The sequence below is a fragment of the Eschrichtius robustus genome, unplaced genomic scaffold, assembly GCF_028021215.1.
Source record: "Eschrichtius robustus isolate mEscRob2 unplaced genomic scaffold, mEscRob2.pri scaffold_657, whole genome shotgun sequence".
Classification (NCBI taxonomy): domain Eukaryota; kingdom Metazoa; phylum Chordata; class Mammalia; order Artiodactyla; family Eschrichtiidae; genus Eschrichtius; species Eschrichtius robustus.
The window spans coordinates 12,742-25,455 of record NW_027175532.1 but is presented as its reverse complement, the minus strand read 5'-3'; the positions used below and the strand labels follow the sequence as shown (position 1 = coordinate 25,455).

Genomic DNA, 12,714 nt, shown 5'->3' with positions numbered 1-12,714 from the left:
TCTAACCAGGGTTCTGTGTATAAACTATTTATTTTACTTTTGGACTCCTCTTCACAGGGCCATAGGGACACACAGAGACCAAGACGCGTATTCAGCGGCACACAGAGAAACCCACAAGCACGTCCGCATGCCCAGTCACAGTCGCACATGCCCACACGTGTGAACACACACATACAGCCTCTCACACACCAGCCAACATATGTGCCTAACTTCCTGCCGTTGTACTATCAGACATGCAGTCAATTCTCGGTAAGGGATAGAGGTCCTTGGGAAGCAGTTTCAGAGCTCAAGGTCAGGTAAATGTTTGTATGGATCATGTCCTCTGAGGACACCGGTCCACTTAGGAAGCCTCGGTGATTTCTGTCCACTTCTCAGGTGCAGTTGCTGGGAAAGGCTGGCCATCGGCACAAACAAGAAAACCTTCGTGTGCTCTGATGCCTGGAGGTGCTTAGAAGACCTGGAAAAAGTGAGGCGGGCACATGTCCCCGAGCATGTTCGTGGATAACTCAGGACGGTAGGTATTCAAGCACCCCAAGATGTGCCATTAGATATTAGGTTTTCCTCAGACGGGCCCAAAGGCTGCAAGAGTGGATTGATTGTTCCTCTTGTTGACTGGCCTGAGGGCTGTGGATTCACCAGGCTTTTGGGGTAGCCCAGGCTCATCGCTCCTGTACAGAGCCCCGTGCACACCTCGAATGTGTGCTGCAGCGTCCCAGCATGTGCTTGGATCGATGATGACACCCTTGCATGCATTCTTTGGAAACTCTGAACCAAATGAGTGAGAACACTCTACCGTCTCCTCATCGAAACTGAGCTTCAGCACGTTTCCTCTCTCAGGGGGAGAGGACAGTTAGGAATGAGGGCCAGCGTCCCCCGCCGACATGCATGCATACACCACCAAGGGCTCCAGGATTGGAGGGGCTTCTTTCTGAGTGTTGACCGTGTCTGCACATAAGCTGTGTTATCTGTGAATCCCGGGTCCCTGCTGAATGGCTGTTGCGGGAATGCGAGGGGGCAGGCTCTCCTGCTTGTCTTAAGAGTCGGAGTGTGTGCTGGTCTCGGCCCAGTTAGCTGGCAGTTTTGAGGTGAGTTTTGGCCAGGTTCACGCTTCGTGCATGCCATTTTGTGGGTTGATTCTGGAAGCCAAAATGAGCAAGCGTCCCTGGTTGGTGCCTGGAACCTCAGGCCAGGCCTGTGGCCCTCCCTGTTCTTGCGTTTTTCACGGTGAGGTTCTTGAGTGCCTAGGGAGGCTGGAGCAATGGGCTGGGCTGAGCTCGGTTCGGCATCGGCGGAAAGGGGCTGATGGATTAGGCCTCGCTGCTGCCCTTGTTGGCTTCTCTACTTTAACTCCCGGCACAGTGTTGATGCCAAGTGGGTCATCGTGGAGTGGGGAGAGGAACGAGTGCTGTATTTCAACCTGCGTGGATCACTGATGGCCCGCACAGGAAGGGAAGGGAAGATGAGGACATGTCCTTTCTGATGTCATGGAATAGGCTATCATAATTGGGTTGCAGGTGCAGGACTTGGCTTCCCAAGGATGTGTCATGTTCGTGATTGGCTGGCATCAGCTGCCTATGGAGGGGATGGCTTTGGCAGTTGAAGTGGATGAGGTGAGGTAGGTAACCTGTGTAGAGTTGCGATCCCGTTGCCATAGGAAAGACTCCCAAAGGGTGTCTTGTGAGGGGTGGAGAAGATCGACACGGTGTCGCATCTGTGCCGGCCTCCTTGGAGGATGGTTAGTTATGCGAACATCCCCTTTGGCCGCTTTGTTCCCTTGTTTGGGAATGTGTAAAGCGAAAGTGCTTCTCCCGGGGGGGATGACTCTGCTTGCGAACAGCTAGAGGTGTATCTGGAGCACTCCGTTGGCGGGACAGAGGTGGGGGCACTGTTGTGATGCCAGGTGCACTGACGTGGTCAGCCACTGTGCCCTTTCAAGTTTCCAGGTCCCCTCTTGTGGCAAAGGTTTTCCGTTGAAAGTCTGTCTGTGGTCCTCGGGGAGAGTGCCTTTGATCACTGTGAGTTCCTCGGTAGTGTCGCTGTGGCAGTGGAGAATTGCCAGGATGCATGGGGTGGGGTGGGCATCATCCAAGCAGACAGGCTTGCGGTGTGTCTTCCCTGCTGTTCAGTGTCTCCGTGTTCGCATGATGTCTGTGGCTTCAAGTCGAATCGAGTCGCCCTGCAGGCAGGAGGAGGGCACTTAGTACGAGGCTGTGTAGCGTTTGAGCGTTTCCTCAGTGGACAGGGCCGTAAACACTACCAGTTGGATGCTTGCCTATACGTGGCCGGGAAGGTGGCCTAATTTCCTCTGTGGGATTCCAACCTGTGTCATGGTTGCTGAAGCCCCACACTTCCCATTGAGGGCATTCCCATGGGGTCATGGAAAGCGATTTGGTCTAGTTGGCAAGATGAGGCACTTGGGCCGAAGTCCGTTAACCCCTTGAGAATTGCCAGGCTGCATCTTGCCTGTCGGCAACTGCAGGTCGGTGTCAGCCCGCCCATGGGAGGTTACCTTGCTTCCGGGAGCACTGGGAGTGACCCCAAGGGCACATCAGATGTGGTGGTAGGTGGCAGGATCTCCAGGTCCACATAGGTGTGACACCCACGGCCGGGAGGGAGGTCTCGTCCAGTCTTTGTGCTTTGGTCAGAAGGCGTGGCTGTGGGAGAGCGGGAGTCTGTGGACTATTTCGACAGCCCTGGGGGTCAAAGTTTGCATGCGGCCTCATGAATCTGACAGGGTCCTTTCGCCTTTCAGCTGGGGGTCCAACCAGGGCGCTGTGTATAAACTTTGAGGTTTACTGTCTGAGGCATCTGCAATGGGCCACAGGGACTCCCAGAGACCAAGACGCGTATTTAGCGGCACACACAGGAATCCACAAACGCATCCTCGTGCACAGTCACAGTCACACACCCCCACACGTGTGAATACACACATACAGCGTCTCACACACCGACCAACGTACGTGCGTAACTTCCTTCAGTCGTGCTGTGAGACACACAATCAGTTTTCGGTAGGGGATAGTGGTACTTGGGAAGCAGCTTCCAGGCTCACGCCCAGGTTATGTGCTCATAAGGATCATGTTCTCTGAGGACCCTGGTGCAATTCAGAAACCTGCGTGATTTCTGTCCACTTCACAGGTGCAGTTTCAGGGTAAGGCTGGCTGTCGGCAAAGAGAAAAAGACCTTCGCATTGTCTGATGACTGGATGTGCTAAGGAGAACTGGAAAAAGTGGGGCGGGTACAAGTTGCCGAGCATGTCTGTGGATATCTCAGGACGGTAGGCATTCACCCAATGTGCCATTGGATATTAGGTTTTCCACAGATGGGCCCAATGGTTGCAAGAATGGATTGATTGTTGGTCTTGCTGAGTGGCCTGAGGACTGTGGATTCCCCAGGCTGTTGGAGTACTTCCAGGTAATGGCTCCTCTGCAGAGCCCCACAACCTTCCCTTTTGTGTTCTGCAGCGTCCCAGCATGTGCTTGGATCGATGATGACACCCTTGTATGCATTCCTTGGAAAATCTGAACAAAATGGTGAGAACGCTTTTCCGTCACCTCATCGAAACTTAGGTCCAGCACGTTTCCTGTCTCGGGGGTATGGGACAGTTAGGAATGAGGGCCAACGTCTCTTGCTGATAGGCATGCAAACACCACTAATGGCTCCAGCATTGGAGGGGCTCCTGTCTGAGGGTCGACCATATCTGCCCATAAGCTGGGTCATCTAGGAATCCCCGGTCCCTGCTAAAAGGCCGTTGAGGGAATGCAAGAGGGCAGGCTTTCCTGCTAGTCTTCAGGGTCGGAGTGTGTTCTGGTATAGACCCAGTAAGATTGCAGCTTGGAGAGGTGATTTTTGGACAGGATCACGCTTTGTGCATGCCGCTTCCGAGGTTGATTATGGAAGCCAAAATGAGCAAGCTTCCTTGGTTGCAGCCTGGAGCCTCAGGCCAGGCCTTTGGCCCTCTCTGCTGTTGTGTTTCACGCGGTGAGGTTCTTGACTGCCCGGTGTGGCTGGAGCAGTGGGCGGGCGTGGGCTGGTGTTGGGCGAAGGCGGAAGGGGGCTGAAGGATTGGCCTCAGTGATGCCCCTGTCAGCTCCTCTGCTGAAGTTGCCGGCACACTGTTGGCGCTAAGTGGAGGTTCGTGTAGTGGGGTGGGATTGGAGTGAAGCATTTAAGCCTGGGTGGTGGCTGCTGGCCTGGAAAGAAAGGGAAGGTATCATGAGGAAAGGTCTTGTGTGATGTCGTGGGATGGGCTGTCACCATTGGGTTGCAGGCGCTGGCCTCGGCTTCCCAAGAATGTGTCTTGTTTGTGATGGGCTGTCATAAGCTGCCTATGGAGCGGATGGCTTTGGTAGTTCAAGCGTGTGAGTTGAGGTAGGTAACTTGTGTAGAGTTGCGATCCCGTTGCCCGAGGAATGACATCCAAAGGGTGTCTTGTGGGAAGTAGAGAAGATCGACATGGTGAGGCGTCTGTGCCGGCCCCCTTGGGGGTAGTTGAGTTATGCGAATAACCCCTTTGGCCGCTTTGTTCCCTTGTTTGGCAATGTGTAAAGCGAAAGAGTTTCTCCCGTGGGGCAATGACGCGACCGGCCAGTGTAGCACACAGGCCTTTCGAACAGCCAGAGGTTTATCTGGAGTCCATTGGTGGGGCCGAGATGGGGGTCCAATTGCCATGCCTGCTGTGCTGCTGTGACCAGCCACTGTTCCCTTTCAGGCTTCCAGGTCCCGTCGCATGGCAGAGGCCTTCCGTTTAAAGTCTGTCTGTGGTCCTCAGGGACCATGCCTTTGATCACTGTGAGTTACTCGCTAGTGTCACTGTGGCAGTGGAGAATTACCAGGATGCATGGGGTGGGATCAGCATCAAAGAAGGAGACAGGCTTGCGGTCCGTCTTCCCTGGTGTTCAGTGTTCCCGTGTTCTGAAGATGTTTGTGGTTTCCAGTAGGGTCGTGTCGCCCTTTGGGCTGGAGGAGGGCACGTAGGACGAGGCTTTCAAAGGGTTTGATCGTTTCCTTAGGGGTCAGGGCCGTGAACATTCAAGATGGGAGCTGCCTGAGACGTGGCTGGGAATGTGGACTAGTTTCCGCCGTGGGGATCCGACATGGGTCATGGTGGCTGAAGCCCACCACTTCCTGTGGTGTGCATTCCCACGGGTCAATGGAAAGTGATTAGGCCTAGTTGGCGAGAAGTGGCACGTGGGCCCACGTTCGTTAGCCCCTTGAGTGGTTTCAGGCTGCATCTTGGCAGTAGACAGCTGCCGGTCGGTGTCGGCCCGACCATGGGAGTTCCCTTGCTTCCGGAAGTGCTGCGAGGGACCCCAAATGCCCATCAGATATACTGGTAGCTGACAGAGTCTCGAGCTGCAGGTAGATGTCACAGCGAAGGCCCAGAGGCAGGTCTCGTCGAGAATTTGTGTTTTGGTCAGAAGGCGTGGCTGTGGGAGAGCGGGAGTCCGTGGACCCTTTCAACAGCCCCTGGGGTCAAAGTGTGCCCACGGCCTCTTGAAGCTGAAAGGGGTCTTTCTCCTTTCAGTTGGGGGTCTAACCAGGGTTCTGTGTATAAACTATTTCTTTTACTTTTGGACTCCTCTTCACAGGGCCATAGGGACACACAGAGACCAAGACGCGTATTCAGCGGCACACAGAGAAACCCACAAGCACGTCCGCATGCCCAGTCACAGTCGCACACGCCCACACGTGTGAACACACACATACAGCCTCTCACACACCAGCCAACATATGTGCCTAACTTCCTGCCGTTGTACTATCAGACATGCAGTCAATTCTCGGTAAGGGATAGAGGTCCTTGGGAAGCAGTTTCAGAGCTCAAGGTCAGGTAAATGTTTGTATGGATCATGTCCTCTGAGGACACCGGTCCACTTAGGAAGCCTCGGTGATTTCTGTCCACTTCTCAGGTGCAGTTGCTGGGAAAGGCTGGCCATCGGCACAAACAAGAAAACCTTCGTGTGCTCTGATGCCTGGAGGTGCTAAGAAGACCTGGAAAAAGTGAGGCGGGCCCATGTCCCCGAGCATGTTCGTGGATAACTCAGGACGGTAGGTATTCAAACACCCTATGATGTGCCATTAGATATTAGGTTTTCCTCAGACGGGCCCAAAGGCTGCAAGAGTGGATTGATTGTTCCTCTTGTTGACTGGCCTGAGGGCTGTGGATTCACCAGGCTTTTGGGGTAGCCCAGGCTCATGGCTCCTGTACAGAGCCCCGCGCACACCCCGGTTGTGTGCTGCAGCGTCCCAGCATGTGCTTGGATCGATGATGACACCCTTGCATGCATTCCTTGGAAACTCTGAACCAAATGAGTGAGAACACTCTACCGTCTCCTCATCGAAACTGAGCTTCAGCACGTTTCCTCTCTCAGGGGGAGAGGACAGTTAGGAATGAGGGCCAGCGTCCCCCGCCGACATGCATGCATACACCACCAAGGGCTCTAGGATTGGAGGGGCTCCTGTCTGAGTGTTGACCGTGTCTGCACATAAGCTGTGTTATCTGTGAATCCCGGGGCCCTGCTGAATGGCTGTTGAGGGAATGCGAGGGCGCAGGCTCTCCTGCTGGTCTTAAGAGTCGGAGTGTGTGCTGGTCTAGGCCCAGTTAGCTTGCAGTTGGGAGGTGAGTTTTGGCCAGGTTCACGCTTCGTGCATGCCATTTTGGGTGTTGATTCTGGATGCCAAAATGAGCAAGCGTCCATGGTTGGTGCCTGGAAACTCAGGCCAGGCCTGTGGCCCTCCCTGTTCTTGCGTTTTTCACGGTGAGGTTCTTGAGTGCCTAGGGAGGCTGGAGCAATGGGCTGGGCTGAGCTCGGTTCGGCATCGGCGGAAAGGGGCTGATGGATTAGGCCTCGCTGCTGCCCTTGTTGGCTTCTCTACTTTAACTCCCGGCACAGTGTTGATGCCAAGTGGGTCATCGTGGAGTGGGGAGAGGAACGAGTGCTGTAATTCAACCTGCGTGGATCACTGATGGCCCGCACAGGAAGGGAAGGGAAGATGAGGACATGTCCTTTGTGATGTCATGGAATAGGCTATCATAATTGGGTTGCAGGTGCAGGACTTGGCTTCCCAAGGATGTGTCATGTTCGTGATTGGCTGGCATCAGCTGCCTATGGAGGGGATGGCTTTGGCAGTTGAAGTGGATGAGGTGAGGTAGGTAACCTGTGTAGAGTTGCGATCCCGTTGCCATAGGAAAGACTCCCAAAGGGTGTCTTGTGAGGGGTGGAGAAGATCGACACGGTGTCGCATCTGTGCCGGCCTCCTTGGAGGATGGTTAGTTATGCGAACATCCCCTTTGGCCGCTTTGTTCCCTTGTTTGGGAATGTGTAAAGCGAAAGTGCTTCTCCCGGGGGGGATGACTCTGCTTGCGAACAGCTAGAGTTGTATCTGGAGCACTCCGTTGGCGGGACAGAGGTGGGGGCACTGTTGTGATGCCAGGTGCACTGACGTGGTCAGCCACTGTGCCCTTTCAAGTTTCCAGGTCCCCTCTTGTGGCAAAGGTTTTCCGTTGAAAGTCTGTCTGTGGTCCTCGGGGAGAGTGCCTTTGATCACTGTGAGTTCCTCGGTAGTGTCGCTGTGGCAGTGGAGAATTGCCAGGATGCATGGGGTGGGGTGGGCATCATCCAAGCAGACAGGCTTGCGGTGTGTCTTCCCTGCTGTTCAGTGTCTCCGTGTTCGCATGATGTCTGTGGCTTCAAGTCGAATCGAGTCGCCCTGCAGGCAGGAGGAGGGCACTTAGGACGAGGCTGTGTAGCGTTTGAGCGTTTCCTCAGTGGACAGGGCCGTAAACCCTACCAGTTGGATGCTTGCCTATACGTGGCCGGGAAGGTGGCCTAATTTCCTCTGTGGGATTCCAACCTGTGTCATGGTTGCTGAAGCCCCACACTTCCCATTGAGGGCATTCCCATGGGGTCATGGAAAGCGATTTGGTCTAGTTGGCAAGATGAGGCACTTGGGCCGAAGTCCGTTAACCCCTTGAGAATTGCCAGGCTGCATCTTGCCTGTCGGCAACTGCAGGTCGGTGTCAGCCCGCCCATGGGAGGTTACCTTGCTTCCGGGAGCACTGGGAGTGACCCCAAGGGCACATCAGATGTGATGGTAGGTGGCAGGATCTCCAGGTCCACATAGGTGTGACACCCACGGCCGGGAGGGAGGTCTCGTCCAGTCTTTGTGCTTTGGTCAGAAGGCGTGGCTGTGGGAGAGCGGGAGTCTGTGGCCTATTTCGACAGCCCTGGGGGTCAAAGTTTGCATGCGGCCTCATGAATCTGACAGGGTCCTTTCGCCTTTCAGCTGGGGGTCCAACCAGGGCGCTGTGTATAAACTTTGAGGTTTACTGTCTGAGGCATCTGCAATGGGCCACAGGGACTCCCAGAAACCAAGACGCGTATTTAGCGGCACACACAGGAATCCACAAACGCATCCTCGTGCACAGTCACAGTCACACACGCCCACACGTGTGAATACACACATACAGCGTCTCACACACCGACCAACGTACGTGCGTAAGTTCCTATAGTCGTGCTATGAGACACACAATCAGTTTTCGGTAGGGGATAGTGGCACTTGGGAAGCAGCTTCCAGGCTCACTCCCAGGTTATGTGCTCATAAGGATCATGTTCTCTGAGGACCCTGGTGCAATTCAGAAACCTGCGTGATTTCTGTCCACTTCACAGGTGCAGTTGCAGGGTAAGGCTGGCTGTCGGCAAAGAGAAAAAGACCTTCGCATTGTCTGATGACTGGATGTGCTAAGGAGAACTGGAAAAAGTGGGGCGGGTGCAAGTTGCCGAGCATGTCTGTGGATATCTCAGGACGGTAGGCATTCACCCAATGTGCCATTGGATATTAGGTTTTCCACAGATGGGCCCAATTGTTGCAAGAATGGATTGATTGTTGGTCTTGCTGAGTGGCCTGAGGACTGTGGATTCCCCAGGCTTTTGGAGTACTTCCAGGTCATGGCTCCTCTGCAGAGCCCCACAGCCTTCCCTTTTGTGTTCTGCAGCGTCCCAGCATGTGCTTGGATCGATGATGACACCCTTGTATGCATTCCTTGGAAAATCTGAACAAAATGGTGAGAACGCTTTTCCGTCACCTCATCGAAACTGAGGTCCAGCACGTTTCCTGTCTCGGGGGTATGGGACAGTTAGGAATGAGGGCCAACGTCTCTTGCTGATAGGCATGCAAACACCACTAAGGGCTCCAGCATTGGAGGGGCTCCTGTCTGAGGGTCGACCATATCTGCCCATAAGCTGGGTCATCTAGGAATCCCCGGTCCCTGCTAAAAGGCCGTTGAGGGAATGCAAGAGGGCAGGCTTTCCTGCTAGTCTTCAGGGTCGGAGTGTGTTCTGGTATAGACCCAGTAAGATTGCAGCTTGGAGAGGTGATTTTTGGACAGGATCACGCTTTGTGCATGCCGCTTCCGAGGTTGATTATGGAAGCCAAAATGAGCAAGCTTCCTTGGTTGCAGCCTGGAGCCTCAGGCCAGGCCTTTGGCCCTCTCTGCTGTTGTGTTTCACGCGTTGAGGTTCTTGACTGCCCGGTGTGGCTGGAGCAGTGGGCGGGCGTGGGCTGGTGTTGGGCGAAGGCGGAAGGGGGCTGAAGGATTGGCCTCAGTGATGCCCCTGTCAGCTCCTCTGCTGAAGTTGCCGGCACACTGTTGGCGCTAAGTGGAGGTTCGTGTAGTGGGGTGGGATTGGAGTGAAGCATTTAAGCCTGGGTGGTGGCTGCTGGCCTGGAGAGAAAGGGAAGGTATCATGAGGAAAGGTCTTGTGTGATGTCGTGGGATGGGCTGTCACCATTGGGTTGCAGGCGCTGGCCTCGGCTTCCCAAGAATGTGTCTTGTTTGTGATGGGCTGTCATAAGCTGCCTATGGAGCGGATGGCTTTGGTAGTTCAAGCGTGTGAGTTGAGGTAGGTAACTTGTGTAGAGTTGCGATCCCGTTGCCCGAGGAATGACATCCAAAGGGTGTCTTGTGGGAAGTAGGGAAGATCGACATGGTGAGGCGTCTGTGCCGGCCTCCTTGGGGGTAGTTGAGTTATGCGAATATCCCCTTTGGCCGCTTTGTTCCCTTGTTTGGCAATGTGTAAAGCGAAAGTGTTTTTCCCGTGGGGCAATGACGCGACCGGCCAGTGTAGCACACAGGCCTTTCGAACAGCCAGAGGTTTATCTGAAGTCCATTGGTGGGGCCGAGATGGGGGTCCAATTGCCATGCCTGCTGTGCTGCTGTGACCAGCCACCGTTCCCTTTCAGGCTTCCAGGTCCCGTCGCATGGCAGAGGCCTTCCGTTTAAAGTCTGTCTGTGGTCCTCAGGGACCATGACTTTGATCACTGTGAGTTACTCGCTAGTGTCACTGTGGCAGTGGAGAATTGCCAGGATGCATGGGGTGGGATCAGCATCAAAGAAGGAGACAGGCTTGCGGTCTGTCTTCCCTGGTGTTCAGTGTTCCCGTGTTCTGAAGATGTTTGTGGTTTCCAGTAGGGTAGTATCGCCCTTTGGGCTGGAGGAGGGCACGTAGGACGAGGCTTTCAAAGGGTTTGATCGTTTCCTTAGGGGTCAGGGCCGTGAACATTCAAGATGGGAGCTGCCTGAGACGTGGCTGGGAATGTGAACTAGTTTCCGCCTTGGGGATCCGACATGGGTCATGGTGGCTGAAGCCCACCACTTCCTGTGGTGGGCATTCCCACAGCTCAATGGAAAGTGATTAGGCCTAGTTGGCGAGAAGTGGCACGTGGGCCCACGTTCGTTAGCCCCTTGAGTGGTTTCAGGCTTCATCTTGGCAGTAGACAGCTGCCGGTCGGTGTCGGCCCGGCCATGGGAGTTCCCTTGCTTCCGGAAGTGCTGCGAGGGACCCCAAATGCCCATCAGATATACTGGTAGCTGACAGAGTCTCGAGCTGCAGGTAGATGTCACAGCGAAGGCCCAGAGGCAGGTCTCGTCGAGAATTTGTGTTTTGGTCAGAAGGCGTGGCTGTGGGAGAGCGGGAGTCCATGGACTATTTCAACAGCCCCTTGGGGTCAAAGTGTGCCCACGGCCTCTTGAAGCTGACAGGGGTCTTTCTCCTTTCAGTTGGGGGTCTAACCAGGGTTCTGTGTATAAACTATTTCTTTTACTGTTGGACTCCTCTTCACAGGGCCATAGGGACACACAGAGACCAAGACGCGTATGCAGTGGCACACAGAGAAACCCACAAGCACGTCCGCAAGCCCAGTCACAGTCTCACATGCCCAAACGCGTGAACACACACATAGAGCCTCTCACACACCAGCCAACGTAGGTGCCTAACTTCCTGCAGTCGTACTATCAGATATGCAGTCAATTCTCGGTAAGGGATAGAGGTCCTTGGGAAGCAGTTTCAGAGCTCAAGGCCAGGTAAATGTTTGTATGGATCATGTCCTCTGAGGAAACCTGTGCACTTAGGAAGCCTCGGTGTATTCTGTCCACTTCTCAGGTGCAGTTGCTGGGAAAGGCAGGCCATCGGCACAAACAAGAAAACCTTCGTGGCTTTGATGCCTGGAGGTGCTAAGAAGACCTGGAAAAAGTGAGGCGGGCCCATGTCCCCGAGCATGGTCGTGGATAACTCAGGACGGTAGGTATTCAAGCACCCCAAGATTTGCCATTAGATATTAGGTTTTCCTTAGACGGGCCCAATGGCTGCAAGAGTGGATTGATTTTTCCTCTTGCTGACTGGCCTGAGGGCTGTGGATTCACCAGGCTTTTGGTGTAGCCCAGGCTCATGGCTCCTGTACAGAGCCCCGCGCACACCCCTGTTGTGTGCTGCAGCGTCCCAGCATGTGCTTGGATCGATGATGACACCCTTGCATGCATTCCTTGGAAACTCTGAACCAAATGAGTGAGAACACTCTACAGTCTCCTCATCGAAACTGAGGTCCAGCACGTTTCCTCTCTCAGGGGGAGAGGACAGTTAGGAATGAGGGCCAGCGTCCCCACCGACATGCATGCATACACCACCAAGGGCTCCAGGATTGCAGGGGCTCCTGTCTGAGTGTTGACAGTGTCTGCACATAAGCTGTGTTATCTGTGAATCCCGGGCCCCTGCTGAATGGCTGTTGAGGGAATGCGAGGGGGCAGGCTCTCCTGCTGGTCTTAAGAGTCGGAGTGTGTGCTGGTCTAGGCCCAGTTAGCTTGCAGTTGGGAGGTGAGTTTTGGCCAGGATCACGCATCGTGCATGCCATTTTGGGGGTTGATTCTGGAAGCCAAAATGAGCAAGCGTCCCTGGTTGGTGCCTGGAACCTCAGGCCAGGCCTGTGGCCCTCCCTGTTCTTGCGTTTTTCACGGTGAGGTTCTTGAGTGCCTAGGGAGGCTGGAGCAATGGGCTGGGCTGAGCTCGGTTCGGCATCGGCGGAAAGGGGCTGATGGATTAGGCCTCGCTGCTGCCCTTGTTGGCTTCTCTACTTTAACTCCCGGCACAGTGTTGATGCCAAGTGGGTCATCGTGGAGTGGGGAGAGGAACGAGTGCTGTATTTCAACCTGCGTGGATCACGGAGGGCCCGCACAGGAAGGGAAGGGAAGATGAGGACATGTCCTTTGTGATGTCATGGAATAGGCTATCATAATTGGGTTGCAGGTGCTGGCCTCGGCTTCCCAAGGATGTGTCATGTTCGTGATTGGCTGGCATCAGCTGCCTATGGAGGGGATGGCTTTGGCAGTTGAAGTGGATGAGGTGAGGTAGGTAACCTGTGTAGAGTTGCGATCCCGTTGCCAGA

At 54.6% G+C, this 12,714-nt stretch overlaps 5 non-coding genes across 5 annotated transcripts; all 5 read left to right on the top strand.

Annotated features, from left to right (window-relative positions):
* The first annotated feature begins 725 nt into the window (after positions 1–725).
* On the top strand, positions 726–818 carry LOC137758065 (small nucleolar RNA SNORD116). Its single transcript, XR_011072738.1, has one exon. It is a non-coding gene; the product is annotated as a small nucleolar RNA SNORD116 (small nucleolar RNA).
* A 2,660-nt stretch (positions 819–3,478) lies between these two features.
* Positions 3,479–3,570, top strand: LOC137758062 (small nucleolar RNA SNORD116). The gene has a single exon (XR_011072735.1). It is a non-coding gene; the product is annotated as a small nucleolar RNA SNORD116 (small nucleolar RNA).
* Positions 3,571–6,256: 2,686 nt separating this feature from the next.
* LOC137758061 (small nucleolar RNA SNORD116) lies at positions 6,257–6,349 on the top strand. Its single transcript, XR_011072734.1, has one exon. It is a non-coding gene; the product is annotated as a small nucleolar RNA SNORD116 (small nucleolar RNA).
* A 2,660-nt stretch (positions 6,350–9,009) lies between these two features.
* Positions 9,010–9,101, top strand: LOC137758055 (small nucleolar RNA SNORD116). Its single transcript, XR_011072728.1, has one exon. It is a non-coding gene; the product is annotated as a small nucleolar RNA SNORD116 (small nucleolar RNA).
* A 2,686-nt stretch (positions 9,102–11,787) lies between these two features.
* Positions 11,788–11,880, top strand: LOC137758043 (small nucleolar RNA SNORD116). The gene has a single exon (XR_011072717.1). It is a non-coding gene; the product is annotated as a small nucleolar RNA SNORD116 (small nucleolar RNA).
* The last annotated feature ends 834 nt before the right edge of the window (positions 11,881–12,714 follow it).